This window comes from Atractosteus spatula, chromosome 22 (assembly GCF_055471065.1).
Source record: "Atractosteus spatula isolate fAtrSpa1 chromosome 22, fAtrSpa1.hap1, whole genome shotgun sequence".
In the NCBI taxonomy this organism is placed as follows: domain Eukaryota; kingdom Metazoa; phylum Chordata; class Actinopteri; order Semionotiformes; family Lepisosteidae; genus Atractosteus; species Atractosteus spatula.
In genome coordinates this window covers 30005-41925 of record NC_142727.1, presented here as the reverse complement: position 1 = coordinate 41925, position 11921 = coordinate 30005, and the positions used below count along the sequence as shown (strand labels likewise).

At 42.6% G+C, this 11921-nt stretch overlaps 1 long non-coding RNA gene across 1 annotated transcript; it reads left to right on the top strand.

Moving 5' to 3' along the window:
• Positions 1-6312: 6312 nt before the first annotated feature.
• Positions 6313-8778, top strand: LOC148816346 (uncharacterized). Its single transcript, XR_016094709.1, has 4 exons — positions 6313-6591; positions 7220-7376; positions 7701-7741; positions 8057-8778. It is a non-coding gene; the product is annotated as an uncharacterized LOC148816346 (long non-coding RNA).
• The last annotated feature ends 3143 nt before the right edge of the window (positions 8779-11921 follow it).

Here is an 11921-nt window from a genome sequence, read left to right as displayed (position 1 = left end):
TAGGTATAGGTGGGTTTGAAGGTAAGTAGGAGGTGGAAGTTTAGCTGTTTTTCCTGAGATGGGTCAGCAGTGATGCAGATTTGTGAATTTGATTATAGTTCAATCAGTGCTTCGTCGTTCCTGGCCAGCTGAATGCAGTGCAGTGACAGGCTTGGAGAACCCTGCTCAGAGGAAGCTCACTGGATACCAGCTGTGTGACCTGTTGATACCCATTGGTAAGTAATGAAGTCTGTGGTTTGAACAGTGGAAAGTGAAGAGGTGCTGCAAGCAGTCCTTGAATTTCCTGGATGCACCATGGATCTTGGAGCAGGTGCAAGGGTGGTGTAATAGAGGACATGTCCCTGGAGCAGAGGTGAGTTTCACTCTTTTCCTGTCTAACCTTATCCAGAGCAAACTTGATGCTATATAACCATTTAGTATTTGCTTGTCAGAGCTGTTTACTGAAGGATGAAAAGCTCCTTTTGGAGTAGGCTACATGTTTAGTTTTTGGACCAATTCTGGTGGATAATGTCACACTTTAACATGCTGAATACTTACACTACATTTCTAGAGGTGAAGTTTTTTTCTGGGTAACTTTTCCTCCCTGCTTGGTTGGGGTGTTTGTATACTAATGTGCACTTGACTGGCTGTCCATTCTAGCTCTGTAAGACAATTACTGCTTTGCAACTGATTTATTTCCATGGGTGCACACATGTAAATAAATCAGTTTAGATGCACAGTAGTACAATAGTGATGTGGCGCACCAACAGCCTCCTCCACTATAGACTGCTTGCTGGTTACAGCATATCGACCAGGTACTCGTGATGGGTGTTGGCACAGGAACTGCTCTCCTCACAGGGGAGGAACTGCACTGGATCCCTCCCCTGTGGCAAGAGCCCTTGACTGGGGGTTTTCTCTTGGCTCTGCAGGGTGTTTTCCTGTTTTATTCTGGACAGATGCTGCACCATAAACACTTTACAAGTTTAGTACAAAACTGGAGCTGGGAGTAAATGTTCTTGTGGTTTTCCAAGTGCAGAGGATCATGTCTAAATCCGTCTACTAGGTTTTATGCTGCCGGAAGGGTTGACCAGACCTTTGCTCCCAGACGGATGACCTTTTATCACCAGGAGTGGAGTACAGATGGGGCTGGTCTCTGGGATCTTTAGCAAGATCTGCTGGAGGAATGGGGTGCTTGTTCAAAGGCTGAAAGTCAATGGTAACATCAGAGGATCTAGTCAGGTGAGTGGGTGTATTGAGTCTTTCTGCCCAGTAAGAGAGATGGGGTATCTTGAGAATACTGGTTACATGGGGTACTTCATTTTTCATTGGGTACATTTGGGTACTCTGGCTATGTTGGTTCATTTGGCTACATGGAGTATATTGGGCAGGCAACCTTTGGCATGTGCAGAGGAGTTGCAGCAATGGTGTAGTACATGTGTAGATTCAACTTTTCTTTTGCCTACTTATTTTTGCACTTACAATTGACTTGAAAGACCCTAATATCGGGGTTGGAGGAATGTGGGACAATATGAAAGCCTTGTTGTCTTTAGTTCATTTCATGGAGAACTGAGTATTTGATAGTCTTAAATTTTAACTGATCTTGGAAGAGAAGCAAGAACAATTTGGGTTTTGTCTCTTTGGGTCAGTGAGATAAGTATTTGAGGTTGGAGTCAGTTGTGACCAGTCGGGGTTAAAGGAAGGATTAAGCTGATGTTGAATTAACTTTTTACACTACATGCATATTCCATTGACCTGGTGACACCTGTCAGAAGGAGTAATTCAAAAGGGTCACGAGCTTCCCTGGAAGCTGGCTGTCAGTAGTATAAAGGGAGATGAAGGCTGCCTTTTTACTGAACTTGATTTGTTTTCATTGGTTTCATTGTTTGCAGATGTATCGGTCCCTCACCTCATGTGAGTGTGATGCCAACCTGCAAGATTGCCCAGCTCTGGGACAAGGAGCCTGCATTTGGTCTGATGAAGTTAAGGTGATACATCTGCAAGAACCTGTGACTCTACATGTGCATTCCAGCAGATTGGAAAAGTGTAAATACTGGTGATGAGTAAACTTTTTATCCCACTGCCCGATTCGTTTACTCCTAACTCATCTTGCATTTTTAGTATAGGTTGTTCAAATAGTTGTTTAAGATGTTATCCTTGTTTGATCTTTTTGGCATCGATGTCAAAAATGATTGAATGGGGGGGGGGGGTTCTGATTTTTCTTTATTTTCCACAAGGTGCCGTTTTCCCAGATCTGTCTCAGTGGGGAGCAAGGAGTGCTACTGCTTGGGAAGTGGACTTGGGCTTCCCTCAGTGAACAAGGTGAGTTGAAGGGAAGTAGAGGGGAGATGCAGGTCAGTGTGAGGAGAGCTTTTAATGTGTGGAGGAGGGAAATGGACATTTTGTGTTTTGTCCTTACAGTTGGGGCAGCTGTCAGAGATGGGATGGTTTTCAGCCCCTGGTCTCAAGAGAAGAGTGTCAGTATCTTGGTCAACTATGTTTACAGAACAGCCTCTCTCAATGAGGCTAGACCATGGTGGTGCTGAGTGGTATGAATGATGAGTGTTTTGTGATTTTTTTTTTTTTTTTTTTAGAGTGGAATGCCATGATGGGTGCTCCCCAGTCCCTGCCCACCTGAATGCAGACATGGAACAGTATTGGCTGTCTGAAAGGCATCAGGAGTGTGATCTAATTCCTTTCTGTGAGTATTGAAGTCCTGCAGATGGGACACCAGAAAGCAAGGAGGGGTTTGAAGCTGCCCTTGTTGAATCTGCTGGGCATCTGTGGATGTAGGAACACATGCAAAGGTAGTCATGCAGGACATTGTCCCTCTAGCATTGGTGAGTTGTTCTTTGATTTGGGGAAAGTGTAGAATGTTCACGTTGGTCATTATACTCATAGAGGTATATGGTGTAACAAAATGCTATATAACTATCTCTCGGATGGTAAGTAGTACAAAAAAGAAGCAATGTGCAAAATCATGAATCAACTATGAAATAAAGGATCTAAAGTTATGGGGAGTGAGTTTCTTGACGTGAGGTTGAGGTAGATTTCAATGTGTTTGAGCTTTAAGAGAAGGTACAGTGAGGGTTCAGATCATGGGTGAGAGGCTGGCAGTTTAATAGTGTGGGGGTAAAAACTGAGTCGGGTCATCTGGGCCTGAGTGCTCCGGTTCCGGTTTCTGGATGGTAGAGGGTCAAATGCTCTTCTTGCTTGGGTGCGTGGAGTCTTTGCTTGGAGCTTTCCTCAAGCACAGTCTGTCATAAATGGACTGGGCAGTTTTCACCACCTGCTGTAGGGCTTTGTGGTCGGCAATACTGCAGATGCAACCTGTCGGTATACTTTGTTGTGCATCTGTACAAGTTGGTGAGGTTCTGGGGACATCTTGGCCTTCTTCAACTGTCTTTGGAAATACAGGCTCTGTTGTGCTTTCTTAATCAGACAGGTGGACAATGGACTTAGCACACACCCCTGGGGGACCCCAGTGTTCAGAGTTTGTGTGCTGGAGGTGTGGTTTCCAAGCCTGACAGCCTGCGGTCTGCCTGTCAAAGTCCCAAATCCCATTGCAGAGGGTGGTATTGAGACCTAGTGCACCAAGTTTCTTGAGTTTCTGGAATGATGTAAAAAGCTTAGCTGAAGTCGGTGAATGATTTTGAAGCAGGTGGGGACTACAGCTTGGCTCTGAGACATGCTGAAAATGTCTGTGAATACACTTGGCAGTTGATTGGTGTAGGTTCTGAGCAAGTGACTGGGAATGATGTTGGACCTTGTGCGTGTTCACTTTTAGCAGAGGTCTCCTCCACATTTGCAGACGGCGAGAGTACCTGGTCGTTCGCGGATGGTGCAGTTCTGTTGAGCGGATTCAAACTGAGTGTAAAAGGTGTTGAGCTTGTTGTGCAGGGAGGCATCATGGGTGGGTGCACAGATGTTCTTCCTTTTGTAGTCTGTATATCGTCCCACGTGTATTGGGTCATGAGTGCTGAAGTGTTCCTCTAATTTCTGTTTGAGTATTTTTTGCATGTTTAATACCTTTTCTTTAGATTGATCCTGGCTGATTTGAGTTTTGATTTATTGCTTAATTGGAATGTTTCATACCTTGCTTTGATTTAGGTTGTGAACATCCATGGTTTAGGTTAAGGAAGTTATTTCTTTTGAGTGTCCCACTGCCAGAACATGTCCTGATGTAGTTAGTGACTGATGTATATTCCTGTATGTCGATGTATGATCCCTGTGTGGCTGTCTCTTTAAACACACCCCAGTCAGTGCCTTCAAAACAGTCCTGCAGGAGTGATTCAGCTCCTTCAGGCCACACTTTCACCGTTTTGACTGCTAGTTTTGCTTGCCTGCACAGTTTACTGTATGTGGGGAGGAGAGACAGATCTGAGCAGTGTATAGTACCTCTAGTGCTTCCTTGTCATTTGAGCTGGGGGGGAATTTAGATGGTGATAAGTTGTAAATGATCTCAGCAGATGGAAGGGGTGGCATTTGATCGTTAGAAAATTTAGAGTGGCTGGGCAGTGTTTTGTGATGGTAGATGCATTGTTGCACCGCGCGTTAATAAAAGTGCATACGTCCTCGCCTCTGGTTTTACTGGACTCTGCAGTTCTGTCCATGCGGAAAGCGGAAAACCCATATAGGTGCATCGCCTAATTCTGTTAGCCATGTTTTGGTGAATACACGAGTCCAGAGTCACAGCTGAAATTGACAACTAGTTTAAAGCTACTAACTCCTTTATAATTAGGAAAAGTTTATACAAAATGTTTAAATGCCTTTTCAATTTCAGATGTGGCTCATGTTTGTGACTTTTGGTGGGCAATTTGAGCTTCTTTAAGCTCAACGGGCAAAATGTAACTGTTGGTTTATTTTTCTTGGTAATAGTTGACTTTCTTGGTGAAGCATTTTCACTTCTCTGGCTGTCTTTCTGGCTTTGAAAGATTAAATTTATTTCATGGGTGCATATCGAAGTAAATCTCTGCAATACAAGAGACTTGGCACACCAGTAGACTCCTTGTCATGTCAGCCAGGTTCTCTTGATGGGTGGTGGCACAGGAACCACACTTGAGCCCTGGACTGGGGGTTTTCCTGTTGGCTTGTCGTGAACACAGTTTGCTGTGAACGTTTTCAAAAGTGGAAATGTTGGCTTGAATGTTTCTAAAAAGTGCAGAGGATCAAGTCTAAATCTCCACCTGAGTAACTTGCAGATGTGGTACACTCTAGACTAGGACTGCAGCTGGGGTTCATTGTAAGGATTAAGTTGCCCTAAAACCAAAATGTTTTCACTGAAAGTAAGGCTGTCGGTTTTAGTGCAGAAAGGGGAGGGATGAGTTTCCAGCTGTCTGGAAGTGGATGTGTGCTGCATGAAAACTATAATGCTTTTGTTAGAGGACTCTTTTCTTTTAAACAATTCCAAATGCTACAGTAAGTTTTTTTTTTTGTTCCATGTACAAGTTTGGTACTGATGTATAATATACAAAATGGTGTTGTTTTGCCCTGAGTATCTTGTACAGCAGCTAATACAAAGGAGATGTGGCTGTAAAAGTGTCAACCTGGGCAAAGTGGTTGTCGAGCCTTTACTTTGAGGAGTTTCTATTCATTTGGGAATGCGAGACTTGGTTTGATCTGTATGTGTACAGGCTGTAATCCACCTGATGGTAGATGCATGAAGTGGCTGGAAGGTTTAAATCCACTGGTTGTGGCCCATCACTAGGTTTTGAGTGCTATTAGTGCTTTTGAGTTTGTTCTGAGTGTTTAAGCTTTTAAACCCTTTCAGTCCAGGCTGCAGCTCTTGGGTACTGAATATGGTCAGTGTTTTTCTCGTTCTGCGGTGGATCTCAAGAGTATTGGGGCACCTTGAATTGTTCTTTATGTAAAACCAAAATTTAATTTGGTCTTTAAAAGGCACATTACTGCAGCCCTAGGTACGTGTTAAGAGCCCGAATATCAACCACTACTTGATTGGATGTACAACTTATAATTTGACTTAATACCAGGCTGTTTTTTTTTTTTAAAAGAGGGATTTGTTTGACTGTTTTGTCTACATGGAATACAACTGTAAATGGATTTGGTCATCCTTGTTTACCTGGGTTATTGGACAGTAGAATCTAAGCTAGAAGTTTTTAGCTCAATTTTGAGGGAGGAGTTGAGCTGGTCATTTTTATGTTTGCAGATAGATGCACCTGGGATCTGAAGTACTTGAATGCGTTTTGTTTTGTGCTGTATGTGAATTTCAGTGAGTTGGTGACAATTAAGATGGAGTTTTGAACTGAATCCAGAGATTCTTTGGATATCTTCTATTGGAAGAGCAGAACTACAAAGAAGCTGACAGCTGTCTTTTTGGTTACTGCCTGAATTGCTGAACTTGTCTACTGTGATGGAGAGCTTGCAGGAGTCACTGTCTTAACACGGGTACATGCCACCATGCTGTTGATGGGGAGCTCAATGGCTGGCTAAAAGGATACAATCGGTTTGATTTGATGCGAGTATTGAAGTCCTGCGCTTTTAACAGTGGAGAGTGAAGAGATGTTTTGCAGGTTATCCTTAAATTTCGTGGCTGCCTATGGATCTTGGAGCAGTTGCGAAGCAAGGATCTCGGAGGATTTTGTTCCTGGAGCAGTGGTGAGTTTCACTTTTGTTTGTCTAATCCATGTCCAAATCAAATGAATTTTTAATTTGTCCTTGCGTGCAAGAAGTGTTTTGAAGGTTGACAAGCTGCTTTTGGGTTAGGCCTAGTTTTGAGCTCTTGATGTGATGCTTTAATGTGCTAAACATTGAGTCATAGTGGTGTATTTTTTTTCTTTTGGCTTTTTTTCTGGCTCATTTTTCCTCCCTGTTTGGTTGAGGTATTTGTAAACTCATGTGCATTTGAGTGGCTGTCATTCTGGCTCTGGAAGATGGAATTACTGCTTTGTATGTGATTTTATTTCATGGGTACACATGTAAATGAATCGCTTTAGATGCATAGCAGTACTATGGTGACTTGGCACACCAGCTGCTGTCTCCAGTGTCGAGTCCTTGCTGTAGACGGCACGTCAGCCAGGTTCTCTCGATGGGTGTTGGCACAGGAATTGCTCTCCCTGGGGAGGAGCTGCAGTGGATCCTGCGACAGGAGCCCTGGACTGGCGGGTTTTCTCTGCAGGGTGTTTTCCTGTTGGTTAGTGTTACACTGTATGTTGGGGAGTGGAAATGCTGGCTTGACTGTTTCTAAGTGCAGAGGACTTGGTCTAAATCCTTCTCTCCGTTTCAGGCTCTCTGCTGCCAGACGAGATGAGCAGGCTTGTGCTTCAGAGGGAGGATCTTTCATGACCAAGAGCACAGATGGGGTTGGGCTCTGGGATGTTTCTGTGAAGATCTGCCGGAGGAGTGGGGTGCAAGTTAAAAGCTTCATCAGAGGATCGAGTTGGGTGAGTTTCTTCCCCCTCCTAGGAGGTGTGATGGAGCATTTTGGGTATGCTCTGGGTGTATGTTGGTTTGAGGTACATTTTGTGTAGACTGCATATTGTGACAAAGTCCAGTGAGTTTATTGGTTAGGCAGCTGTTGGCATGTGCATGGGAATTGTGTAGTACATTTAGAAAACGTTTCTTACGGTTTGTTGCTCTTTTAATGGACATGAAAGATACTGTTATCAGAGAAATGTGGGAGAATATGAAAGCCTTGCATTTTTAATGAATTTGATATTTGGTTTTGTAACCTACATTAACTGCTTCAATTTGTCTTTTGTGTCAAGATGAAGACCTAGGCGGACAAGGAAATGGATCTATGTCCTTGGTAAGCAGGCAAGGAAAAACTGGCTTGAGGGAAGGGATAAGTTAACGGTCTGTTTTGGGATGTAATTTGAGAACTTGTGTGCAGATGTTGAAATGCTTTAATGCAGATATTGGCGATGGACTTTTCCCCTGTGGTAGGAGCCCTGCACTGTGGGTTTTTGCTTTTGCACATTTCAGGGTGGTTTTCTGTTGGGTTTGTTCTGGAATTGTGTAGCACTGAACTGATCATTTTGGTCAAAATGGGTGTTGGGAGTGGGAATGTAGACTGGACTATTTCTGACTAGTGCAGAGGACTGTCGAGCTTTTTTTCCTTTAGGTTCTCTGCTGTCGGGGGGTGACCAGGCCTTTGCTGCCGAGAGAGGACCTTTAACAGGATGGGAGCCCAGATGTAGCAGACTGAGATCCGTCTGTGAAGATTTGCCAGAAGACTCGTGGGCCTGTTTTGATTTTGGAAGACTATGGCCACGGAGGAGCATCGATACTGCTGTACAAGTTCCTAATGACAAGCGAAGAATGAGGGGGAGGCCTTTTGTGGGGTGGAAAGAGGTTCAGGTGGTGCATGAAGCTATAAATGAATCTCTGCAAACTGGTCTTGTAAAGGCTGTTTGCATCTTGGATTGTAACTTTAGCACCTGAGCCACCTGGCAGGGAGGAGACAAAGTGACTTCCAGTGTGGGAATGGGGAGAGTTTAGTCTTGTAGCTTGGGAACCATTTTGTAAATTATGGGCCATTTGAAAAGCAGAGTTTGAGAGTCTAAGGTCAAGCAATGATTTATTTGCATGGGTGCACACATGCACATAAATCTTGCATTGGCTTTAGAGTAAATTGAATTGAGCCCCTAAAGTAGAAATGAGTAAAAGGAGTAGTTATGCCATCCACTCATGTGGGGGAAAAGAGGCATTGGTTTAGCTGAAAGTTGCTCTTTTTTCATACCTGCACAGAAAGCACTTTTGTCATGGGGGATTTGTGTTCTGTTTTGTGGATTTGTAAGTACTTTGCTAGACAATGTTCTCCTGTATTGAATGTATTTTTGTCTGTATGGCATCATAATAAAACTTGCTAATGTACCAAATCTGTTCTTGTGTTTATTGCATGTTGATTGTGGTTGTACAAGGTGCTGTTCTTATATTGAATACATACTGGCACTGGATCTGCTTTTCCCTGCATTGCTGTACTTGGACATTTTACACCCTAAATGAGTTTTTGATTTCAGTTTTTTACTACTCGGGATTTAGGTTACACTCTGTGTACATTTGGTGTAGGTAGTGGATGTTTTTTTTTTATGGATCTAAGTATTGGTTTACAGTCACAAACTTGGTATTTTATGTTTTTTGAGAATCTAGGTGAGTTTTAAGGTATATTTAGCCATTGATGGTGTGAAGCACAGAACTGAAATGCTGCTTTGGGTTTATGAAGAGTTTTAAATTACCGCTGGGTGGCTTTGGATTAGTTCAGTTGTGTAGAAAGGAATATGCACAGATACGGTGGTGTCCAGTGTGAAGGCAGAGTCCTGGTGAAGGGTGACCTCTTGGCTTCCAGCTGAAGAGCCCCAGTTGGATGGGTCCTATAAAGGTAGTTTTGTCCCCGTGTGGTTTGTGTTTTAATGTTAAGTTCTATACTTTGGCTGTTGTCCCTCCCCACTGGTTCATTAATTCATCCATCTTTGCCGTTTTGACATCTTTAATGAAACTCGACCAATCTGATCTCGGCTTATTCAGTATTTAACTTGGTGGTTTTCAGAATGTAGGGGTATTTTGGTTCCGTTTTGCTTTGTGTGCTTTTTTGTATAGCTTTGGCTTTGTGGAGGTGTTTTGTACTTTGTTTATCCTTTATTTTGCGTTATCAACCTCTGTTCTTTTGTGCTGTTTTTTTGCTTATTCTTGTTTGTTTGTAGTTTACTAGTGAATTTGTCAAGGGTAAGTTGTTTGTTGGCTATATTGTGCAGATGTAGTTGTTTGTATGAGAGTAGTGTAGTATGGCTGAGTGCCTTTTTGTTTTGTATGGTTTTGGGTAGATGGTGAAGGTTAGCCAGGGTGTTGGATGCTGAAGACCTGAGTTTTGTTTTGGTAGAATGGTCACTTTCCCTCACTTCATTATCCAGCTTCTTTTTGTTTTCTTTGGCACTGCTCTTCTGTTCTTTCTAAATACTAGTCTATGTATTTAAATTTTTTTTTTAGACTAAAACTTATGCTTCCCGAGTCCTTCACCAGCATCCTAAAAGTTACATCCCTAGACACTTGGGGTTGTAACAGGCACACTGGACACCCCCTGATATGACTTGCAGTGCCACCTCTGATGGGGGGGAGTCTTTACACCTACAGTCTATGGGGGGGGGGGGGTTGCGCTCATCTGGTTTGATTTGGTAGGCAAACTTTTGTAGTAAGTTTGTTTTACCTTTATTTTACCTACCCTGTTGACTAGACAGTACCCTGCTAAACAGTATTAGTCTAGTGTGGAGGTAATGTTGGCAAAGTGGTTTATCTTTTCACTCTTGGCTTTGGTTGTTGCTAATGGTCCTCTTCACAGCACCTCCCATGAGTCATACTGGAGACACTCATATTTTACAAGGTGTTTAATTTTAGTTTTACTGTATGTATTTGTCTTTTAGTCTTCCTTTCCCTTCCAGGTGAAAATATCCAAGAAGCAGTTTAAGTTGTCCAGTATACAAGGTTTGTGTAGTGAATTTGGGTGCTGCTATTAGTATTTTTGGCTTGAGGTACTTGTTGATACCTTTAAGTGAAATAACTTCACTTTATTAGCCCTTTACAATTTCTTGCATTAGGAATTTGTCTTTTCACATACCTGGTTTGCTCTCAATGAGACAGACACAGGTAAGGAGAGAGCATGGGGTCAGAGCACAGGGTCAGCCATTGTACAGCACCCCTGGAGCAGTTGGGGTTAAGGGCCTCGCTCAGGGGCCCAATGGAGGAGGATTCCGCTGCTGGCTGCAGGATTTGAATCAGCAACCTTCCAGCCACAGATGCAGATCCTGAGCCACAGAGCCACCACTGCACCCAAATAAGAAGTGTATTGGATGTAGTGCTCCAGATGAAGCAATTTTGTAGTGTAGGGATTGAGATTGCAACATGCCCTTTTTATTAACCTTGTCAAATGGTTATTGCTGCAGTAGTTGTAGATTAAAGGGGTTGGCATGCTTAGATGGAGTTTGAGAGGTTGCAGTTTAGGGAAGACAACTGCTAGCAGTAAAATGATTTAAATTTATACTTTAGGCTTTCTGTAAGAACACATTTACAATTTTCATCCTTTTAAAGTCATTAGATTATTTAGTTAGTGAGGTATTGGTTTTATAGAGGGCTTGATTTGTCTGTGGAGTAGATGTGTTTGGGATGGTACAATGAATGATTCCTGCCAGCAAGGAGGTACAAATCCATTAACAGCGGTTTAACTTTACAGGTCACTGCACTGCTGAAGATGGGATGGGATGCAAGTCTATTTCTCCCATCTCATTGTGCCAGAATGCAAGTAACCTACCTTTGTGTTCTTGGAGTTGTGCAGGAAACACAACTTGGAAGAAACGCACAAACTGGGGAGAAAATTGAGTAGTCCAAAGCTGGTTCCGATGCACTTGTTCTCTAAAGTGTAATGTGCAGAAAAATAAACTGGTGACACAAATACCATGTGTAAGGAGTGTTTATTTTCATGAGCCCTGCATGAAGGAGTCCTTTGGAACCATGATGATGGCTGGGAGAGAAGCAAGAATGTGCACATTGACATTTAATAAGCAATGGTATGTATCATTCATAGGGTGAATAAAAATACTGTTTCACATTAGTTATCACATCATAAGCTTGAGTTGGTAGTTGACTTAAAGCAACCTTTTCTTCATTTTTAAAAGAACCCAAATAAATGTGAAAAGGTCAGGTTGTCCAGATCCTGCCTCTTCATGTTCAACTGCTTGTAGACATGTAGTTAAATTTCATTAATTAACAATACAATGGTGACATACTGAGTTTAAAAATATTTTAAATGCCACTCCAGTTGTGCCATATTCATATATGTCATAGGAGATTAGTAGTTATCAAGGTTTTGTTGATTTATTACTCTTCTACTTTTGGTACAGTAGCTTAACTGCTCAGTTTATTCTACTAGAGCTTAGGGGTCTTTTTCTCCAATCCCAGAGGTGAGTGTGATTTGGGTCAGTCCAGTACAGAGTGTAATG